This window comes from Passer domesticus, chromosome 6 (assembly GCF_036417665.1).
Source record: "Passer domesticus isolate bPasDom1 chromosome 6, bPasDom1.hap1, whole genome shotgun sequence".
In the NCBI taxonomy this organism is placed as follows: domain Eukaryota; kingdom Metazoa; phylum Chordata; class Aves; order Passeriformes; family Passeridae; genus Passer; species Passer domesticus.
The window spans coordinates 71289960-71297000 of record NC_087479.1 but is presented as its reverse complement, the minus strand read 5'-3'; the positions used below and the strand labels follow the sequence as shown (position 1 = coordinate 71297000).

Genomic DNA, 7041 nt, shown 5'->3' with positions numbered 1-7041 from the left:
CAGAAGAGGATTGAATGGGATGGGATGGGATTCATGGAATGGTGATCTTTTCTACTAAATCTGTCTCTGTCACTCTCTTTCATGCCCCCTTCCCATCAACCTCCGTCCCCCCCTCCTTTTTCTATTTCTTTCTCCCTCTCTCTTCCTCACATTTACTGTTACATAAAATCCAGACTATCCACTTTGGCAGATGGTCTCATTTTGCACCTTAATTCAGGGGCACCTCCTTAATAATTTTAATAACCAGATCATAACAACCCACTGAAATTTGAACAGAACTCACTCACCTATAAGTAGTTTAAATAAATACTACAGGAAAAACTCTACAGACTAGTGTACTTAGGAAATGTTGCATTTGTTCAGTGAGCAAAAAGCACCATCAGTAGACCATCTATTGTTCATCCCCTCAGCTGTACATGCCACCATCCTGTATCTCCCTGTGGCATTCTCTTTCAGAGCACAGATGGGACAAAACCAGAAAGTACAATTTGAGTCAATCTTTACCTTCAAAGGAAATTCAGGACTCCCTCGCAAAGACCAATGCTTTGCGAGTTCCGGAGTCGCTCACAGAGACCAATTCTCTGCCAATTGACAGCAGTGGCTGACAGAAACCAATGCTGTGCCAACAACTGCCGTGGCAATGGCCGAGTGCAGCCGCCTGAAGGCGCCGAGGCTGCGAACGAGCAGCCAGGGCCGAGCTCTGGCGCTGAGGCCGCGGCGCCGGCACAGACGCTGAGGGCCCGGGCACGGTTACCAGGCAACCACGGCACCGAGCGCGGGGCCGGGCCAGGCTGCACGCATTGCCAAAGGACATTGGCACTGTCCCTGCTGACTTGACTCGTGTGTTTGCTGCAGAGCCTTTCTGTAGCCAGGAAAGTTTAAAATGTGCTGACAAAGGCAACTATGGCAGATCAGTACACTGCTCTTCGTACAGCACCAGGATTCTATCCTGGCTGGAGCCCAGGAGGGGCTGAGGCAGATGCAAAGGGGCTCAGCCTGGAGAAAAGGAGGCTCAGGGGGCCCTTCTGCCTCTGCACAACTCCCTGACAGGAGGGACAGCTGGGTTTCGGGCTGTGCTCCCAGGAACAGGCATAGGAGCAGAGGGAACAGCCTCAGGCTGGTCCAGGGCAGGCTCAGCGGGGATGCTCCCCATGCCCTGCCCACAGACACAGTGGCTGCCCTGATGCCAGGCTGGGGCTGGGCTGGATGGCCCCGCTCAGGGACACGCTGCCCGCAGGGGGCCTGGATTGTGCTGCCACAAGCACCAGCCCTGGCCTGCCCTGCACTTGCCTGGGGCCACACCAGCCCTGCCAGCCCTGTCCCAGCTCCTGGGGCCCAGCTGGGCCCAGTGCTGGCAGCAGACTGCAACTTTGCTTCTTCCTTCCTTCCTTCCAGGACTGCTGGAGATGACGGCCGTACATATTACGCCTGTGTATATATGTTTGAAAAGTTAGAATATTTTTGTAAATATGTTCTTAGGTTAGTAGTTCTCTGTAAATATGTTTTGAAGATTGTTACTCCATAGGATCCCATGGAAATATGTGCGGTAGATTGTTGTTGTTGTTGTTATAAGGATTGTTGTAATGGAAGGTGTTCTGTAAATCCTCGTGTTTGCCGATGTTCAGCAAATAAATAATGATTCTTTATAAAACTTCACTTCTCTTTCTCATTCCTTTGGGCACTGTCAGAACCCTGGATGTCCCCCTGACCATCCTAAATGATTCCAGCCCCAGCCAGGAAGCTTTAAAACCCTGGCAGGGGCTTCGGAGACCCTGGCATGTAGCCAAAGACCCCTGTGCCTTTGAATTTAACTCATAAAGCAAGTTACCACCTTTATGTCAAGAATTAAAAGTCACAACAATTTAGATAGTCTAGAAATAGTAATCACAAAGTGAACGGAAAACATTTAGAGCACTGTACACAGAGGTTTTGAACCTGGTACGAAAGAGTTTGGAATTCTCTACATAGATAGAAAAATTTGGGCGTGCCCTGTCCTTCCTCTTTCTTCTCCCTAGCATCCATATGAAAGACGATATTGCCATTCACAAATTGGTTTCAAGTAGAAAGTCACTATCTAACTTAAGTAATAGGTATTAAAACATTCTTGTAAACATAGTATAGGCAGGTTTTAATATAAAAGATAACACCAACCCGAGAGGCAAAAAGAGTGCCTTAAGCTGACCTGCCAAACAAACCTCAGCAGGCCAGACAAAAAATGTTTTAGACAAAACATAAAAATCAACCTTAAGAGCGTGCAGCACATACTTCTCAACTCTTCCTTCGACAGCTAAGTTAGAGAAAAAGAGACTTCTAACATACCTCGAAATCCTCTCAACCAAAGAAAACCCAAGAGGCACAGGCAGCGTTTGCACCGTTGGGATTTCCACTTGTTCCGGGATCCCGGGGCTGGAGCTCCCTGGGGCTGCTGCCACGGCCACCCCGCGGCTGGGGCTCCCTGTGCACAGGGGGTCCCACTGACACCACTGCTGCCGCTGGCCACTGCTGCTGCTCCTGGGCTGGGGCACAGCCGCATCCCCAAGACCTGAGCTCTCACCAGCACAGAGGGGGCTCTCACTGCACTGGCCCCTGCAGCCATGCCACCAAAGCAAGGCAGGAAACTTTCAGCCACCCTTCCTGCTGCAGCCACAGCCACTCCTGGCTCCAGAGCCGCCATCAGCCCACAGGGATGCAAAATCCACCTGCCCGCTCTCAAGGCCTTGACAGCCTTGGCAACTGTGGCACCTGCATCTGGGCTGCTGCAGGGGCTGATGTTTAAGCCTTGCAGCCTCCAATGGCTCCGGGCTCAGCTTCCCACCCTGATCTGCACTGCCCTGGCTCCGCATTGCTCAAGAGACAAAAGCCAAGCCAGGGCATCCTCACCCTGCCCAAATTGCTGAATTGACTGCAGTCCTTAGGACCTTCTCCACTTTCAAAGAACCTCTTCATTTGATCACTGATTCGGCACATGTCTATGACCTAGTGCAGCGGGCCGAAAATTCCATTTTCAAAGACATTTCTAACCCCAACTAGAGCATTTGCTTTCCCCTTTCATTTCTCTTTTGTCCCACAGACAACACCCACACTATATCATGCACACAAGGTCTCATACCACCCTTCCTGCATTTATAGTAGGCAATGCTAGAGCAGATGCCTCAGCAATGCTTCTCCAAACCTGCCTACGGAATGTTTCTGACCAGGCTAGGATCCGCCACCACTTCTACCATCAAAACATTCCTGCACCGCTCAGCATCTTTAAAATTACCCAAGATCAGGCAAGATTCATGGCAGCCACCTGCCCAAATGGTCAGCAACGTGCCTTTGCTTCTGTCAGAGCTGCATTCAATCCAAGAGGACTAAAGACTCTCCAGATCGGGCAATCACACATCACACACCAAGCCCCTTTTGGGAGACTAAAATACATCCCCGTCTCAATCCACACCGACAACGCTGCGGTTTCTGCCCCTGCCCATGCTGCTGAAAAATCAAAAGATGCTATAAAACGTTCCTTTTTAGCCTTTTCCACCTTCCCTGTTCCACAGGAAATTGAAACTGATCACGGTCCTGCTTATACCTCCCACTGATTCCAACCATTTTCTGACCAGTGGGCTACAAAACATGTCACAGCCATACCACACTCTGCCACAGGACAGTCCATCGTCCAGAGGGCCCACTCTTCCATCCAAAGGATCCTTGATCAACAGAGACAGGGAGTCCACATATTATCTCCCATTGAGAGACTGGCCAAGGCCCTTGATGTGCTCAACTTTTTGAACAACTCCCCCAGTCATCAGGCATTTTAGATTTAATTGGCAGCCCAATAAAAAGAAAAGCCACCTGTCTTGATCAAAGACCCTGAATCCAAACAAATTATGGGCCCTTTCCCATTCATTACTTGGGAGGGAGGATATGCTTGTGTCTCTACAGCAGCAGGCCCAAGACGGATCCCAGCAAAAAACATCAAACTCTTCTGCCAATGTCCATGCAAACACCAGAGCCACCATCAGAAAAACAGAACAAAAGCCTATGAGAGACAGCAGCAGCCTGGAAAAGAAGAAGAAGGACAGAAGAAGATCTCCTAAGCAGTGTGGACCACACACACCAACACCAAGAGAGCTCAGACACCACTAACTGCGATATACCGCTTAACAATTGGAAAAACTGTATTCTAGCCTTGATATTTGATTCTTCTCATAAGCTGACTTCAAACCCTTGCCTTACAGAAGAGAAAGTTTAGTGGGACCAGAATTTCAGTTTCACATTGCAATCTCCCTATCTCTATACTTTCAGGCAACCCAAGCCTCCACCCACTACTAAATTAGCTAAAGTCAAAGGATGCTGTCTTTTCTTGCCACTGCAGCAGGAAGCTGGATGCTCCTAACTATGCCACATGCCTTCGCATGGGTGGTTCCACAGCCAAGCCACAATTTCTTGCCCATGGCCACGCATGTCAACCTCTTCTCACATAGGGACTCAGTATACCAGAGCGGCCAGCTGCTCACAGATCAAATCAATAAGATCCAGACAAAAGGCAACAACGACTGGCTCACTGGACTTTTGAAAGACTGGGGCATGAAAGGCTGGCTTTCATCTTTAGCCAAGACTGTTTTGTGGGCTTTGTTTCTTGTATTCATTGTCTTGGTTATTCTATCCAGTTTTGCTCAACGCTTGCAAAAGTCCATGGCAGAAGCCTTCATTCTTGATAACAAAAAGGGGGGCAGTTGTGGAGGCCCAGGGGCCTCTCATTGCAACTGTAATACCTTAGGGCAAAGGGGACCAAGGTGAAACAGAGAAACCCCTCTGAATGCAAGGCTCTCACCCATGGCCACTTGCAGCCTCTTGCAATCCGCAGGTTTTGTTGCTATCACCCACTTCAACTGCCATTTTTTCCTTAGATCTACTCTCCAGAGAATGTTCTCTTCTCTCTTCTCCCCTGCTGGTCCTGGCTTCACCCCTTCTCCCCCCCAAATGAAACCCTCAGACCCCAGCCTCATTTTCTCTCTGGCCCTGGACCATCTTCATGGCAATGCACAGCGTTTGGAGTTCCACACAAAGACCCGTCTCTGGCCTCATTCATCAGCACTTGAAGCAAGTGTGCTCCGGCCTCTGGGAGTGCAGCTCGCTCACACGGGCTCACTGTGGACACGCCGCAATCACACAGTCATTGAGTGCACCAGAGAACCTGGCCTCTAATAAAAGGCATGAATGCCACAGCCCACCCAACCCAATGCCTTGCATGTCTCTACTTTTTCCTTCTTCTCTCATCTCTCATGTCACTTTCCCCATTTCCTCTCTCTGGCAGCTTGGCTTCTCTCTCTCCTGGCTGCAGCTTCAGCCACATGTGTGACACTGCAGGAGCAGCCTGACCCACAAGGAAGTGGGAGAGGACTCTTTGTCAGCAACTGAAGTCATAGAACAAGGGGGAATGGGATGAAACTGCAAGAGCTGGAACCCATTCCATGATGGGAAGAAGTTCTTTCCTGTCAGGGTGCTTGTCCCTGACACAGGGACCAGCGCAGAGAGGCTGTGCATACCCCATGCCCACCAACATCCAAGGCCAGCTTGGACAGGGGCCGCAGCAACCTGCTGTGCTGGGAGGCTGCTCAGCTTGGAACCAGATGGTCTTTAGGGTCCCTTCCAAGCCAAACCGTTCAAGGATTTCATCATTCCACCATGCCCACCTCCCAGTGTGGAGCGGCCCTGAAACTTCTGTGACATCACAGCTCCCACAGTGTTCCAGGTGGAACGTCCAGCACCTGGAAACCACCACAGCAGACACTCTGCCTGCTGCCAGCGCTCAGTTGACGCTCGCTCTGCGCTCTGCCCGTCAGCACTCAGCTGTTGCTGCTGCTGCCTGGCCTTTTCCTGCTGCCTGCTCTGGAGCACCAACCCCAGCAGGATGAGCACTGCTGCGCCAGTGGAGGTACAGTGTCATTCCAGGGAGGGGGCAGCCTGCTTGAGCAGGATGCAGCCATGTAGGAATGGATGGTGTGGGACAGGAACCCCACTGTGAGATTGTGCTGTCTCTTGCAGACTAACAGAGACACTGTGGTGGCGATGGAAGTGGACATGGTGCTGAATGAGGAAGAGATGATGGAGGTGGACATGGAAGACCAGGTTGAGGAGATGGAAGTTGATGAGGAGGATGACATCGAGGCGATGGAAGTGGATGAGAAGGATGAGGAGGAGCCCATGGTCCTTGGATGAAGATGGAGCCCCACAAGTAAGACAGGCAGATGCTCCCCATGCCCTGCCCACAGACACAGTGGCTGCCCTGACGCCAGGCTGGGGCTGGGCTGGATGGCCCCGCTCAGGGACACGCTGCCCGCAGGGGGCCTGGATTGTGCTGCCACAATCACCAGCCCTGGCCTGCCCTGCACTTGCCTGGGGCCACACCAGCCCTGCCAGCCCTGTCCCAGCTCCTGGGGCCCAGCTGGGCCCAGTGCTAGCAGCTGACTCCAGCTTTGCTTCTTTCTTCCTTCCAGGACTGATGCAGATGAGGGCCGTACATATTACGCCTGTGTATATATGTTTGAAAAGTTAGAATATTTTTGTAAATATGTTCTTAGGTTAGTAGTTCTCTGTAAATATGTTTTGAAGATTGTTACTCCATAGGATCCCATGGAAATATGTGCTGTAGATAGTTGTTGTTGTTGTTATAAGGATTTTTGTAATGGAAGGTGTTCTGTAAATCCTCGTGTTTACCGATCTTCACCAAATAAATACTGCTTCTTTATAAAACTTCACTTCTCTTTCTCATTCCTTTGGGCACTGTCAGAACCCCGGACCTCCCCCTGACCATCCTAAATGATTCCAGCCCCAGCCAGGGGGCTTTAAATCCCTGGCAGGGGCTTCGGAGACCCTGGCATGTAGCCAAAGACCCCTGTGCCTTTGAATTTAACTCATAAAGCAAGTTACCACCTTTATGTCAAGAATTAAAAGTCACAACAATTTAGATAGTCTAGTAATAGTAATCACAAAGTGAACGGAAAACATTTAGAGCACTGTACACAGAGGTTTTGAACCTGGTACGAAAGAGTTTGG

The 7041-nt window shown here is 50.4% G+C and overlaps 1 long non-coding RNA gene across 1 annotated transcript; it reads left to right on the top strand.

Annotated features, from left to right (window-relative positions):
* Window positions 1–5803: 5803 nt before the first annotated feature.
* LOC135302246 (uncharacterized) lies at window positions 5804–6723 on the top strand. Its single transcript, XR_010363949.1, has 3 exons — window positions 5804–5920; window positions 6031–6220; window positions 6483–6723. It is a non-coding gene; the product is annotated as an uncharacterized LOC135302246 (long non-coding RNA).
* Window positions 6724–7041: the final 318 nt, after the last annotated feature.